Raw genomic sequence first — 15843 nt, 5'->3', positions numbered from 1 at the left:
AGCGCGGAGCAGCAGGGTGCCCTCTCGGCGCGGCAACCTTTCGGCATCCTCACGTCAATCTCTCGGTGCGACACAGCTTTCTCTCGGTGCGACACAGCGCTCTCTCTGCACGGTGCCCTCTCAGCGCAACGCCCTCTCGGCGCGTCACACCCTCGGCCCACTCTACCGGCGCAGCGCGCGGAGCGCGTGCAACGCTCATGTCTTCTCGGCGCAGTTCGTACCCTGTCGGTGCGGCACCCTCTCGGTGCGGCGTCCTCTCAGCGCAGTGTCTAATCAGAGCGGTGCACCCTTGACGCAACACGGCGCCTTCTCGGTGCGGCGTGACACGGTGCCCTGTCGGAGCAGCATGGCGCCTTCCTGGTGCGGCACGGCGCCCTCTAGACACCGTGCCCTCTGCGCAGCACGCTTGACCTCTCAGAACAGTGCCCTCTCGGCACAGAGTGCCTGTGCTGTCGACGCAGTGCACTCCTGGTGCAGCACGCGTGCGCCATCTTGGCGCACCCTGGGCCCGCCCTCTAGGCGCAGCGCTAACAGCACGCGCACCCTCTCGGTCCAGCACCCTCTGGGTGCAGCGTCCTCTCAGCGTGGCGCCCTCACGGCGCGCGGCCTCTAGGTGCGGTGTCTCTCGCCCCAAGGCCCATCACCACGGTGCGGCTCATTCTCGCTGTGGCATGGCGAACTCTCAACGCGCACCCCCTCAGCGCATCGCGTGCACCCTCTCAACGCAGTGCCCTCTCGGCACTGCGGCGAGAGGGAGCGAAAAGGCACCGCGTCACACCACGCCAAGAGGACGCCGCGGCGAGACCCGGCACATTATCCTCTCAGTGCAGCCCATGTGCCCTCTCGGCTCATTGCCCACTCGGTGTAGCGCTCTTGGCACAGCACCGAGAGGGAGCTTCGCCAAGTGGGCACTGTGCCGAGAGAGCTTGCGTGCTCCACTGAGAGGATGATGCGCTAAAAGGGCCCACACGCTCCGCCGACAGGGCGCCGCGCCGAGTTGCCGCTGCGGTGAGAGGACTATGCACCATGAGGGTGCTGCACCATGAGGGCGCTGCCCCTTTGGGACGCCATGAGGGCGCTGCCTCTTTGGGACGCCCTCGCGGTGCACTCACGGCACCCTTTGCAGCACCCTCGTGGCACCATCTCCGTCTCTGCGCAGCGCCAACTCGGCGCAGAGCCGTCTCGGCACAGCACGCGCGCGCGCCCTCTCAGCGCCGAGAGGACCTAGTGCTAGGAGGGCCCCGCGCCGAGAGGGCGCGCGCGCTGTGCCAAAAGGGCCTGCGCACTCCGCCGACAAGGCGCCGCGCCGAGTTGGCGCTCCGCCGAGAGGACTACGCGCAATGAGGGTGCTGCACCATGAGGGTGTCGCCCATTTGGGGCGCCCTCCAGGCTTTACAGCACCCTCGTGGCACCCTTGCAGCACCCTCTCCGCCTTCTCGGCGCAGCGCCAACTCGGCGCAGCACGCATGCGCACCCTCCGGGCACCGAGAAGACGCAGTGCCAAGAGGGCCCTGTGCCGAGAGGGTGCGCGCGCAGCGCCAAAACGGCCCGCGCGCTCCGCCGGCAGGGCGCCGCGCCGAGTTGGCCATCTCAGCGCAACACAATCCGTTCCAGAAGGCGGTTCGAGAAGTGAATCGGTCAAATTTCCATTATATTTTTCCCATTACAAATAATGGAAAAAGATTTCATCCGTTCCAAGACTAAAACAAAACACATTTTTAAAGCATTTTATAAGTTGCGCTATTTTGTCCGATCACACAACTGCATCGCACCACCAAACGCGCAACCTTAGGACGCCGCCGACGGCAACACTGCATTATTGTGACAGAGGTGTCGCTAAAATTTAGAAAATATTCTTAAAGTCCTGATGTACAAACCAAAATTTAAGTGGACCTCAGGGTGCAGGGAGCTTAATTTGGTCTGATCGGGCAACCGCAGTGCGCCGGGCACTATCTGTCGCATTGCTTTAAGAGCATCTTTGTGTTTCAGGATGGCTTTACTGCTCCCACTTGCTTTCTTTAGAGGCATGATTGGGGTTTAATACAATCCTCAAAGTAACGAAAATACAATAACGAGCGGAGTCAGTCTGCATCCGGGCCGTGCAGTCCGATTTTCTCGGTCCTTTCAGCTCATCTCGCGAGGTTCGACCGCCGGATTTAGTTTGACAACCGAAGCAAAGAAATCTCGAATTTTTCGTTCAATTCCGATTTGTTCGAGAACCGGGACATTCCAAAACCGAGGTTTGATTGTAACAGTAAATATATTGGAGCGAACCAGATGTGAGCGAACGCTGGTGCGTCTTGCTGCCGCTGTTCTCCGGTCATTTTCTTTAAAGATTTGCTCTGATATTGTGCACATTCTGCATTAAACCACAAAACCTTGATGGATGTGGTATTGTTTGGCTTCATTCTGGGTTAACTTCCTGGCGGACCTGTCTGTCTGGAGTGTGTCTTTGACCGGCTTGATCAGGGGTCGGCAACCCAAAATGTTCAAAGAGCCAAAAAAAAGAAATAACTGTCTGGAGGATCAAAAATCTAAATGCTTTTTATAAGCATATAATAGATGAACTATTTTTGGCCCAGCCATCGCGGTAAGAGCCGGTGCAGACGGATAAATACGGAGGACAAATATAAGGCATAGACATGAATTTTGTTTGGCCTGCATGTGATCACCTTTGTGAATGAGCTCCTGCCATTTATGGATTGCACACAGGTGTGTAACCACACCCACACTCACTGGGTCACAGGGTCAATTAGGGACATGACATATCCATAGTCCATAGTTCAGTTACCAAATAGAAAACATACAAATTTCTCCATCCTGACTTTAGCAACAGACTTAGTAAAAACATCGGCCACTATATCACCCGTAGGGCAATAGAGAAGAAGAATTTTGCCTTCTGAAATAACAGAGCGAACAAAATGATATCTGATGTCAATGTGTTTGCCTCGCTGTCGACACACAGGGTTTTTGGAGAGAACAATAGCACCCTGATTGTCCTCAAAAACAGTCACAGGTATAAAGTGTTGTCCATTCCTTTCAATAGGTTAACCAGATATAAGCTTTCTTGAGTTGTTGCAGACAGAGCCATGTATTCGGCCTCACAGGTAGATAAGGCGACTGTGGGCTGTTTCTGAGATTTCAAGGAAACAATAGCCCCAGCCTCAGACAAACTAAAGCAGTAACCAGTAACACTGCGCCGGTCATTCTGGTCAGCTGCCCAGTCTGCATCACTATAGGCAACAAGCTTTAAGTTTACATTTTGCTTTTTATAGCACAACTCCTGGTCCAGAGTGCATTTCAAACATCTCAGAACATGTTTAGCTGCCACCCAGTGCTGTTCTTTAAGTTCAGACAAGTATTGGGATAATTTACCAATAACAAAACTTCACATTACTCACTGCAAGAAAATCGTCAACCCAAATAATTAACAGTATTCTGTCATTTCCAACATTTTTACAGTAAAAAAATTAGTCAGAAATATTTTGAACAAAACCATTTTCAATAAGGAAATTGTGTAACATCCTATTCCAGTTTCGTCTTGACTGTTTCAAACCATACAGTGACTTATTGAGCTTACACACTAGTTTCTCTCCTGTTTTAGATTTAACCTCAAACACTTCAGGCTGCTCCATGCAAATCACACAGTCTGTAGAGCATGGAGAACTTCGGTTTTAGCATTCATCCGATGTAGCACTAAATTGTACTGTACTCCGAGCTGCATCAAAATAGGAACAGAAGTCATATCAACAGTTGGTGAGAAGGTTTCATTATAGTCTAATCCTGCCACTTGACTACAACCTTTTGCTACATATCTGGTAAAGTCGTCAAAGTAAAAGTAGCGTTCTCTATTAGAGAGTCCATTTCCTCTTTCATAGCTTTGGCCCACTGCTTATAATCTAATCCTGCCACTTGACTGTAACCTGCTCGTCAAAGTAAAAGTATCATTCTCTATTGGAGACTCCATTTCCTCTTTCATAGCTGTGGCCCACTGCTTTGATTTAGAAGAACTCAAAGCTTCTTTTGGGGTTCGTGGGACATCACAAGTCACACGATAGCAATAATCAATACTTGTGAATGCTTCATCACATTTGACCTCATAATCACAATCTGAATAATATTGAGGGGCTCTCCTCTCGCTTTGGATAACGACCACTCTGGCTGCTCTCACCATCACATTTTAAGTTTGAATCACAAAACTCTATTTTTAAAACAGGTGGGATTGGTAGTGTCTCATCCGGTTTTGGTTGTGGGGTCTCCACCCTCTTTCTAGACTCAAAATGTTCATACAGGTCATCTGTCTGAGTGTCACATTCAATAAAACTTTTTGTAACAAACTTCACCAGTTTTCAAAGTCAAAGTCAAAGTCAAAGTCAGCTTTATTGTCAATTTCTCCACATGCCAAAGACACACAAAGAAACCGAAATTTCGTTCCCCCCTATCCCACGGTGACAAGACATGGCTCACAACAGACAAACAAGTAAACAAGTATAACAAAAGCGTGCTGAATAAATAATGAATAAATAACACAACAAATAAATAAATAAATAAATAAATAAGAGGAGCAAAAAAAAAAGGAGCAAGTGCGCGTACAGCAGACATTCCCGAAAATAGCGCAACAGTGCCGCACGCTACGCAGAAGGGGGTAGCGAGTTCAGGGCCCTAACAGCCTGGAGAAAGAAGCTGTTGGCGAGTCTGGTGGTGCGGGAGCGCAGGCTCCTGTACCTCTTCCCAGAGGGCAGAAGGTCAAACAAAGAGTGAGCCGGGTGACTCACATCTCTGGCAATCGAGGTTGCCTTGCGGGCGAGATGGGAGGTGTAAATGTCCTTCAGGGAGGGGAGCGAAGCACCAATAATCTTACCAGCCGTATTGACTATGCGCTGCAGGGCCTTCAAGTTCTGTTCAGTGCAGTTACCACCCCAGACAGCGATGCAACTGGTGAGGACGCTCTCAATGGTGCCACGGTAGAATGTAGACAAGACTGCCTGAGGAGCACATGCACGCCTGAGCTTCCGCAGAAAGTACAGGCGGCGCTGAGCTTTCTTTGCCAGTGACGAGGTGTTTGCGGACCAGGAGAGGTCCTCACTGATGTGCACCCCCAGGAACTTGATGCAGCTCACCCTCTCCACCACAGCACCGTCGATGATCAGCGGCAGGTGTGTTGTGTGACCCTTCCGGAAGTCAACAACGATTTCCTTGGTCTTATTGACGTTCAGCAGGAGGTTGTTGTCCCTGCACCACGTGGTCAGAAGGTCAACTTCCGACCTGTACCGAGTCTCGTCGCCCTTCGTGATGAGACCCACCAGAGTCGTGTCGTCAGCAAACTTCACTATGCGGTTGTCGCTGTAGGTCGCAGTGCAGTCATGCGTCAGCAGGGTGAAGAGCAATGGACTGAGCACGCAGCCCTGGGGGGCCCCCGTGCTCAGCGTGATGCTGGCGGAGATTTTGTCGCCAACACACACCACCTGAGGCCTCTGACAGAGGAAGTCCAGTAGCCAGTTGCAGAGGGAGGTACTGAGGCCCAGCTCGTCGAGTTTGCAGATGAGTCGCTCCGGCACAATGGTGTTGAAGGCAGAGCTGAAGTCCACAAACAGCAACCTCACATATGAGTCATTTCTCTCCAGGTGGGTGAGGGCCGAGTGGAGGGCAGAGCAGATGGCATCCTCAGAGGGCCGCTTGGCACGGTACGCAAACTGGAAAGGGTCAATGGTGGGGGGGAGAACGGACTTGATGTGCTCCATGACAAGCCGCTCAAAGCACTTCATGATGATGGGCGTCAGTGCCACGGGGCGGTAGTCATTGAAGCAGGACGGTGCAGGTTTCTTCGGCACAGGAACGATGGTGGCAGCCTTGAAACACGAGGGGACGATGGCCTGCTGCAGGGAAACGTTAAAGATGTCCGTGAAGACACCTGACAGCTCCCCAGCGCAGTCCTTCAGCGCTCGACCCGGGATGTTGTCAGGGCCCGCCGCCTTACGGGTGTCAATAGCGGCAAGCGCCCTCCTCACACCGTCGGCAGAGAGGCACAGGGGCTGCTCGTGTGTGGGGGGGGAGTGGTCTTCAGCGGGCAAGTGCTGTTCTGGGCGTCGAAGCGAGCAAAGAAGCGGTTCAGATCGTTCAGCAGACGGACGTCGTCCTCACAGCTCCTCGGCGCAGGCTTGTAGTCCGTGATGGTCTGAATGCCCCGCCAAAGGCTACGTGCGTCTTTGCTGTCCTTGAAGTGGGTGGAGACCTTGCACGAGAACGCCTTCTTCGCTTCTTTGATGCCTCGGGACAGGTCGGCCCTCGCTGTCCTCAAGCCAGCCTCATCCCCCGCTCTGAAAGCCTTGTCCCTGGCCCTCAACAGTCTGAGGACAGCCCCTGTCAGCCACGGCTTCCAGTTCGCGCGAGTGACGACTGATTTCGAGCAAGTCACATCATCGATGCACTTCGTGATGTAAGAGGTAACAGAGTCAGTATACTCCTCTATGTCCGTCCAATCGTTGTAGGTGGCTGCCTGCTTAAACAACACACACACTCGAACCTGCCTCCGAACCGGCCTGGATGCCTTTACCAATTGTCTGTATGCGGGCAAAAGCAAAACGGTGAGATGGTCAGAAAGCCCCAGATGGGGGAGGGGGGTGGCTTTGAAAGCTCCCTTTTGCGCCGAGTAGACTAGGTCCAGGACGCTGTCTCCACGTGTCGGAAAGGGAACATGCTGGTGAAGCCTCGGGAAAACAGACTTCAGGTTGGCATGATTGAAGTCTCCAGCGAAGATGGTGAAACCGTCAGGGTGCGCTGTTTGCTGTTCACTGACAGCCTGGTACAGTTCACCAAGCGCCGCGATCCTGTCGCCTTCGATGTTGGAAGGCGGGATGTATACCGCGACTAGCAGAATCGCGGTAAATTCCCTCGGCAGATTAAAAGGACGGCACTTAATGATCACAAACTCCCCAAGCGGCGAGCAGTGCTTACATACCACCACAGAGTCCCGGCACCATTCATCTCGGATGTAGACGCATATTCCACCTCCTCGCGACTTTCCCCCTCGTACAATGGCACGGTCCGCCCGATAGCACGCTAGCTGCTCCAGATGCACGGCAGAGTCCGGAATGTTGTCACTCAACCAGGTCTCGGTGAACACGAGCACACAGCAGTTCCGCACCATCCGGTTCGTAGACCTCAGCAGGCGAACGTAATCCATTTTGGTTACTTTCTCTGTCTCTGGATAGAAAATAAGATATGCTGAACTGTTTTGGTCATAGCAAACAAATTCCTTTGAATATCAAAACTCGTACCATTTGTATAGATGAGCTGATTCTGTCCCTCCTTGAAGATGACTGTCGCTCCTTGCGCTGTCGCCGATTTAACAAAAACGATAATTATGGCACATAGAGCGCCTCCATCAGGAACATATCCACAACACGGCCTTTACCGTCTCTCAAGCACAACTTGGCGTGCGTGAGTGCACCGGCCGCCGGAAGTCGAATAAGGCTCCGCGATCTCATCCGCGGTGCTTATAAAGTGCCAAGCCGCTCAGCTGGAGCTATTTTCGGCCACCTGGCACGTGCGCACGGCCTCCCGGTGGTGCCGTGCGGCGTGCATGAGCGCGCCGGCTGCTCAAAGTCCCGCGGAGGACCATCAGAGCTCCACGGGTAGCCTAATAGTAATCACCCGGGCCTGCTGGAGCATTATTCGGCCACATCGCTCGTGTGCACGGCCTCCCGGTGGTCCCGGTCGCCTCCACGAACTGTTAAAAAAATGTCAAATGAGCTGACCTTAAGAGAGTTATAGTTACTCCCGCCGTTTGGCCGCTTAAAGTGTCATCGGACGCTGAGCATTGCGAGTGTGCGCTAAGTCAAGTTAAAGTCAAAGTCAGCTTTTTTTTTTAAGTGCGAGAGGTGGTGTAATTTTTCACCGTGTGCGCCAGAGGAAGGTAATTCCCCCGCCGAAAATAGCTCCAGCCGAGCGGATCATCACTTTATAAACACCGCGCATGAGATCGTGGAGCCTCATTCGACTTCCGGCGGCCGGTGCACTCACGCACGCCGCCCGGGACCACCGGGAGGCCGTGCGCATGCGCCAAGTGGCCGAAAATAACTCCAGCCGAGCGGATCGGCACTGTATAAGCACCGCAGATGAGATTGCGGAGCCTCATTCGACTTCCGGCGGCCGGCGCACTCACGCACGCCGCACGGGACCACCGGGAGGACGTGCGCACGCGCCAGGTGGCCGAAAATAGCTCCAGCCGAGCGGATTGAAACTTTATGAGCACAGCAGATGAGATTGCGGAGCCTCATTCGACTTCCAGCGGCTGGCGCACTCATGCACGCCGCCCGGCACCAACGTGAAGCCGTGCACATGCGCCAGGTGGCGGAAAATAGCTCCAGCCGAGCGGATCGGCACTTTATAAGCACCGCGGATGAGATCGCGGAGCCTTATTTGACTTCCAGCGCCCGGCGCACTCACGCACGCCGCCCGGCACCACCGGGAAGCCGTGCGCACGCGGCATGTGGACGAAAATAGCTCCAGCCGAGAGGATCGGCAATTTATAAGCACCGCGGATGAGATCACGGAGCCTCATTCGACTTCCGGCGGCCGACGCACTCACGCGCGCCGTCCGGGACCACCAGGAGGCCGTGCGCACGCGCCAGGTGGCCGAAAATAGCTCCAGCCGAGTGGATCGGCACGTTATAAGCACCGCGGATGAGATCGCGGAGCCTCATTCGACCTTTGGCGGCCGGCGCACTCATGCGCGCCGCCAGGGACCACCGGGAGGCTGTGCGCACGTGCCAGGTGGCCGAAAATAGCTCCAGCCGAGCGGATCGGCACTTTATGAGCACCACAGATGAGATCGCGGAGCCTCATTCGACTTCCGGCGGCCGGCGCACTCACGCACGCCGCCCGGGACCACCGGGAGGCCGTGCGCACGCGCCAGGTGGCCGAAAATAGCTCCAGCCGAGAGGATCGGCACTTTATAAGACACACAAATGAAGAATGCTCCAAGCCTTCATGTCTATTCATATGCAAATGAGTTAGGGGTCATAAAATTGTATGACCTTTTTATGACTTGTTATGGTATCATAAATCACCCCCTTTTGGATTGGGGCGGGGTTGGGGGCATCAAGACAGCGCCAGTCGTGACAGCGCTATCTTTGACTGTCGCCATTTTGGTTTGCTGGCGCCATTTTTAGATGTGGATATGCATGGGCATGTATTTTTATGAATCAAAACAGGTGCAGCATCTGAGCTAGCTTTGCTACCAGCCAGTACGTGTGGGTTGAAGGGGGCCGTTTTGTTGAGAAGGCGAAGGGGAGGGGTGTTTGTGTCAGTGTGGGGGTCGTTAGAGTCGTCATTATTGGTGCCAAAGTTACCTGAAAGAGAGTCGCATGTAATTTGACAAACAATAGTTTAGCCAAAGTTATCTGAAAGAGTGTCACATGTAATTTGACAAACAATAGTTTAGAGGATCAAGGGGGGTTTTGTTGAGAAAATCATTGAAGTGTCGTCAGCATGGTGCCAAAGTTATCTCAAAGAGAGTCGCATGTAATTTGACAAACAATAGTGGAGTCGGCATTATTTGTGCCAAAGATATCTGATGAGGTGGAGCCTTTGATGCGTCATCAGCATGCGGCCAAAGTTATCTGATTTCTGGCGAGACGTGATCCCATAGGCGTGGTCTTATCCCCGCCGAATTTGAAGTTGGTTTAGTGCGAATGACCAACCCTCATTTTTGAGAAGACAAGCCATCGCTCTGAGCAACGGAGTCGAAACGCGTCAAAAGCTGTTTCGAGAATGGTTAAAGGTAAGTCATTTTACTAGTTTGTCGCCGTGATAATAATGATAATAATAATAACAAATAATAATAATAACAAATAATAATAATAATAATAATAATAATAATAATAATAATAATACACTGCGGTTATTTTATAAAACAAGATGTAATGTTTATATAATGTTTGCAGACATCATAGCTCTTGCCGATGTTCACGCATCTTTTGACGACGACTTAAGCGACGTTTACCTAACACAATCAGACTACGGTGAGTCAATCGTGCATCTAAGATAGTTCATATAAATATTAGTAGTTGATGATTTTATTTTATGTATGTAACAGATCTCGTGGCCGCGGCTACTAGGAAAAACAATCAGCCGACACAAGCTGCCTTCGAACGCCATATTGAAGCAGTGGAGGAGACAGAGCCAGCGACAGAGCCAGCGAGACCAAACGCATCAGAGTCACGTGCTACCGTTGGAACCAATCCAATTGCATCCCACGCCGACCGACAGGAAACATCGACGGACGCAGAGTTAGCTGAAGCTCTATCTACATACAAAGGGTTGAACCATCATCAAGAGTCGACAAACAAAGTTGGAGGTAGTCCTTCTATTTTTTCTCTCTTTGTATGCTATCATCCGACTTGCTATTTTCGGTATTATAAAGGATTAACTTTTTTTATATCTACTTCCAGGTGAGCGTCGTGACACGGAGGCACAGAGAGGAAGGAGGAGGAGGCAGCCCTCGTGCCACTCAACCAGCAGGGGGCCTGTAAAGTGCCGTGGTAACTGTATCTACAAAAGACGGTTACAAGTATGTTTTAAGATAATACGTATTCTGACAGATTTAGCCGAATCAAAATAGGTCTGTGTTGTTTCTGTTGTGTTTTGTAAAAGGAAATATAATGGATCATTCAAACGTTACGTCAACGGAGTCAGATTTCTTAGCAAACATTGATGAAATAGATTTGCTACCATTTAGCGAAAGAAGCCAAAGAAGTGACACACCAGAGCTAGATTTGTCAAGCGTTAACAATACGTCTACGAGTCAAATAACAGATTTGCTCAACAATGTGAGCACGGCTTTGTTAGAGGGGGAAAGACCAGTCAGTCCTGCTATTCTTACCCATTTACAAGCTGTCATAGATGAATTGAACAATCAAAGTCTGAATGAGTCCTACACAAATCCCGTCACAATTGCTAAACATGATATCAGAATTAAACAACCAAGCTAATGACAGCAACGGGCGTATCAGTCCTGATATTCCTGTCCAGTTGCTAAACATTATCCAAAATCTAAATACGCAGCCTCTGGTTGACCCGTTGACCGCTAACCCTGTCGATTCATCGCCGGTTGCTATTGATGACGTTCCACCGACATTTCAGCCTAACAACTGCTCAGTTATAATTGATCACGAAATAGATGTTATTGATGACAACACACCAGCATTTCAACACATGCCCCAGCAATCTAACAGCGGTTCTGTATTAGCTGACTACTTCTGTTGTAGTCAATAGATCGCATTTCAATAATATAGAGGTAAGGCGACAGTTAAATATACCATCGCAACAGAACATTAATGATTTTGCAACCTTCTACCTCCAGATTGAAGATAAAATAGATGATGTCATGCAAGAGGTGGTTAGCAGGGCACAACCAGGTGATGTAATTCAGGCCGAGTTAGTGGGTAGTAACGATAGGGCTCACATCTACCAGCAAACTAGTGACATAAACTCTATCGGAGATGGTGTATCAGACATGCTTGAGCGTTTAGCCCAATCAAATACAGAGCTTCTGGCTGATGAAGGTTTAGAGCTCATTGTACAAATAGTCACTCCATTGCGCGGCGGAATGCGTCATAGGTTGTTGAACAGTACCAACAGAGAGATTTTGAGGTTGAAAAAACGACACTTACACATACCTTGTAATAAAGACAACAATTTGTGTTTCGCTCTCTCACTAACCTATCTGCTAAATGACACACTCACAACAAAACAGGCCACAAGACAGGCACGGCTCTTACACGAGAGTGTAGGATTGGATTTTCAAACACCTGTAAGTCTGGGCGATGTCCATAAATTTGAGAAAGTCCTCAAACGGAAAATAACTGTAATGTATCGAAAAGAGGACTGCCGCCCTATGACTTTTTTCGACACGCATTATCCCAAAACAGATAACGGCACTTTATTTGTCTTACACCTCGAGGGTCATTACTACGACGTGAAAGCGATAGAGGCATTCGTTGGTCACGCATTCTTTTGCAGACATTGTTACAAAGGGCACGAGAATTGGCAACAGCACCAGTGTGAAGGACACTGTAGCGTTTGTCTCGATCCGTGTTGTAAACAACGACGGATTAAACCTGTCATCTGCCCTGACTGTAACAAAACTTGTCGTAATGAGGAATGCTTTACCAAACATAAAGAGTTTCGACCGACGAATCGTGTGAGCAACTGTATTTCATACAAAAAAATGCTTGCAGTGTGGTCTTCGGTATTATGTGAAAGCTGATGGTACCGGTGCTAAACATCGTTGCCCCGTTAAAAAGTGCACAGTGTGTGATGAGATCTTAAATCAAGATGATGCCTTGCTGAACCCCCACAAGTGCTACATTCAGCCCATCAAGCCTCAACCACCGTGCAAAAATGTTGTCTACTACGATTTCGAAACCTATGTAGATACAGATGGTTTACACAAACCTTTTCTCATCTGTTGCAAATCAAATAGACTGACTAAAAAATGGTTTGGCACAGATTGTGTTGACGAATTTCTCAGATTTTTTCGAAGGCCAAGGTTTAAACAAACTACGTTTGTTGCACATAATGCGAGAGGTTTTGATTCATACATAAGGAGAATGCTTGAATTAGGTCTCAAACTTGACATTCTGATGCAGGGGAGTAAAGTTCTATCATTTGTCGATTTAGACACAAAATCTCGATTCATAGACTCTCTCTCATTCTTGACGATGCCTCTAAGTGCGATGCCTCAGGCCCTGGGGTTTGAAGACAAATCAAAGGGTTACTTCCCACACAAATTCAGCTCTTTAGAGCATCTAAACTACGTAGGGTCTCACTACGTAGGGTCTCACTACTACGATATCGAGCGAATGTCACCCTCGCAACGATTAAAGTTTGACGAATGGTATGCCAAAGAAGCTAACAATGTGTTTGATTTTGCTAAACAGGCGATAGCCTACTGCGAGAATGACGTTGACCTGTTAATGCAGGGGTGTGAGAAATTCAGGAGCGAGTTTTTTGAGGCCACAGGAACAGATCCATTCAATGCGGTAACAATTGCGTCGGCGTGCATGAGAGTTTTTCGCACAAATTTTCTAACCCCTCAAACACTAGTCATTACACAATCAGACAACTATATGCGTCAGCACAAAGCTTTTTCGCACGATTCTATTCAGTACATGCAATGGATCATGCACAGCGAAAATATCCAAATTAGACATGCATTGAACGGGGGTGAAGTTAGGATAGAAAACTACAAGGTAGACGGCTATTCTGAAATCGGGGGCGTAAAAATAGTGTTTGAGTATTTTGGTTGTTATCACCACGGCTGCGCAGAATGCTTCGACCTCTCTAAAATATGCCCGACAACAAAGTGCCCTTTTCAGGAGAGGTTTGATAAAACACAAAAGAAAATTCAGGACCTACAGCTTAGACAGGATGTGTACCCTGTAATTATGTGGGAGCATGAATGGTTGCAAATGAAAAAGATGAACATAGAGGTGAAGGAATTTCTGAAAAAAAAAACAAATTTCCTACACTGCTCAAACCGAGGCAGGCTCTTTTTGGGGGCAGAACAAACACATTCGTTTTAAGTTACACGGCAAAGCCGAACGAGCGTGTGTTGTATGTTGATGTGACGTCTTTATACCCTTTCATCAACAGTACAGGCACCTACCCTATCGGTCATCCAACGATTATCCACGGTGATTTTAAAGACCCCAGGTTGTATTTCGGTTTCATCAGCGCCACAGTCAACCCACCCCGTGGTTTGTATTTTCCTGTTCTACCCTTCAAAACAGCTAAAGGTAAATGTGTCTTCAAACTGTGCCGTACATGCGCTGAGTGTAACAACCAGCAGACGGCGTGTACACATAATGATGAGCAAAGATCGTTAACAGGTGTTTGGACAACCCCTGAATTTGTTAAGGCACTTGATCTCGGGTACACGGTTGCAGATATTACCTAAGTATGGCATTACACAAGAACGAGCGACACAATTTTCCGTGATTGTATGCAAACATTTCTAAAAGGTAAACAGGAATCTTCAGGTTATCCGGCTCACGTGGTCAACCAGGCGGATAGAGAAAGATACATAAAAGGGTATGCCATTCATCAGGGTATCCAACTAGACCCTTTCAAAATTGCTGTAAACCCTGGCAAAAGGCAAGTGTCAAAACTCTGTCTTAACAATCTATGGGGAAAACTTGCGCAGCGTGAGAACATGACAAACACAAAAATTGTGACAAAATCTGAGGATTTTTTTGAACTTCTGTTTTCAGGTCTGTACAATGTGAAATTCTTCCATTTTATCAGTGAAAAGCTTTCAATTGTGCAGTATTGTTTCAACATAAACAATGAGATACCCGCCTCAAAAACATCAAACGTTGCTGCAGCGTGTTTCACAACAGCCTATGCACTCCTAAAAATGTACAGCTATTTAGAAATTTTTCAGAGGCGTGTCCTTTATACCGATACAGACAGCCTCGTGTACACGGTGAAACCGGGCGAAAGTGTTCTCCCTCTAGGGGATTATCTGGGTGATTTGACAGATGAGCTTTCGAATGACAGCATTTTAGAATTTGTCTCAGCGGGGCCAAAAACATACGCTTACAAAACACGAGGATCATCTCAGACGGTCATGAAAGTGAAGGGGATCACGCAGACTCACGAAAGCGGTCAGAGCATCAATCTCGATAGCATGCTCAGTTTGGTTCAAGGGTACATCGATACAGCAGGTGCAACCTCAGATGTGCTATACGCTCCTCAACATAATATCGTTCGCGATAAGAGAGGGTTTCATCTCAGAAACATGTCATTTTCCAAGCGGCTTCGTGTGGTGTACGATGAAAGAAGGCTGCTAGAGCGAGGCACCACTGAACCGTTTGGCTACTGCTATTTCTATCTAGCTATCCATACGTGTGTCTGTGTGTGGAAATGGCTTTTAACCAGATTGAATTTGACCCTAGATTAGAACTTCCTTTTTCATCTCTAGTAGCAGGGCCTTCAGGTTGTGGCAAGACTTTCTTTGTAAAAAATGTATGTATTGCGGCAGCACAACCCGGTGCTGGACTGGGAGGTGGGGGTTGTACGGCAGTGGCGCGAACGCTGCCATCGAGTGTGCCTGAAGGCGGCCACCAGCCCACTCGGCAGAGCCCCGCCCAGGTATAGTCCCGACATCTCCAATGTCCCAGCAGTTTATCACGAACTCAAGGAGGTTTTTAGTAAAGCCAGGGCCGCTTCTCTTCCTCCACACCGGTCCTACGATTGCGCCATCGACCTGTTGCCCGGCACATTCCCTCCCAAGGGGCGCGTCTACTCCCTGTCCGCTCCTGAGCGCCGGAGGAGTACATCCGGGAGTCCCTGGCAGCCAGCATCATACGGCCGTCCTCTTCACCTGCGGGAGCGGGGTTTTTCTTCGTGAAGAAGAAGGAGGGCACGCTCCGCCCGTGTATCGACTACCGGGGAATAAACGCAATCACCGTAAAGAACCGATACCCTCTGCCTCTTCTTTCTTCCGCCTTTGAGAGCCTTCAGGGTGCCACCATCTTCACCAAGCTGGATCTTCGCAACGCCTACCACCTGATCCGCATCCGGGAGGGAGACGAGTGGAAGACGGCTTTCAACACCCCGAGCGGACACTACGAGTACTTGGTGGTTCCGTTTGGGCTCACCAACGCCCCAGCAGTTTTCCAGTCACTGATAAACGACGTGTTAAGAGACATGCTGGACAAATTTGTGTTCGTTTATTTGGACGACATCCTCATCTTCTCCCGCTCGCTTCCTGAGCACATCAAGCATGTTCGGGCGGTGCTGCGACGCCTCCTAGAGAATTCGCTCTACGTGAAG

At 49.7% G+C, this 15843-nt stretch overlaps 1 long non-coding RNA gene across 1 annotated transcript; it reads left to right on the top strand.

Moving 5' to 3' along the window:
• The first annotated feature begins 8885 nt into the window (after nucleotides 1–8885).
• Nucleotides 8886–15192, top strand: LOC125988687 (uncharacterized). The gene is made up of 5 exons (XR_011086529.1): nucleotides 8886–9784; nucleotides 9948–10025; nucleotides 10100–10360; nucleotides 10455–13624; nucleotides 13713–15192. It is a non-coding gene; the product is annotated as an uncharacterized lncRNA (long non-coding RNA).
• Nucleotides 15193–15843: the final 651 nt, after the last annotated feature.

Source organism: Syngnathus scovelli, chromosome 2, assembly GCF_024217435.2.
Source record: "Syngnathus scovelli strain Florida chromosome 2, RoL_Ssco_1.2, whole genome shotgun sequence".
NCBI classification, from domain to species: Eukaryota; Metazoa; Chordata; class Actinopteri; order Syngnathiformes; family Syngnathidae; genus Syngnathus; species Syngnathus scovelli.
The sequence above is the reverse complement of the archived record's forward strand: the minus strand, read 5'-3'. Positions and strand labels throughout refer to the sequence as shown.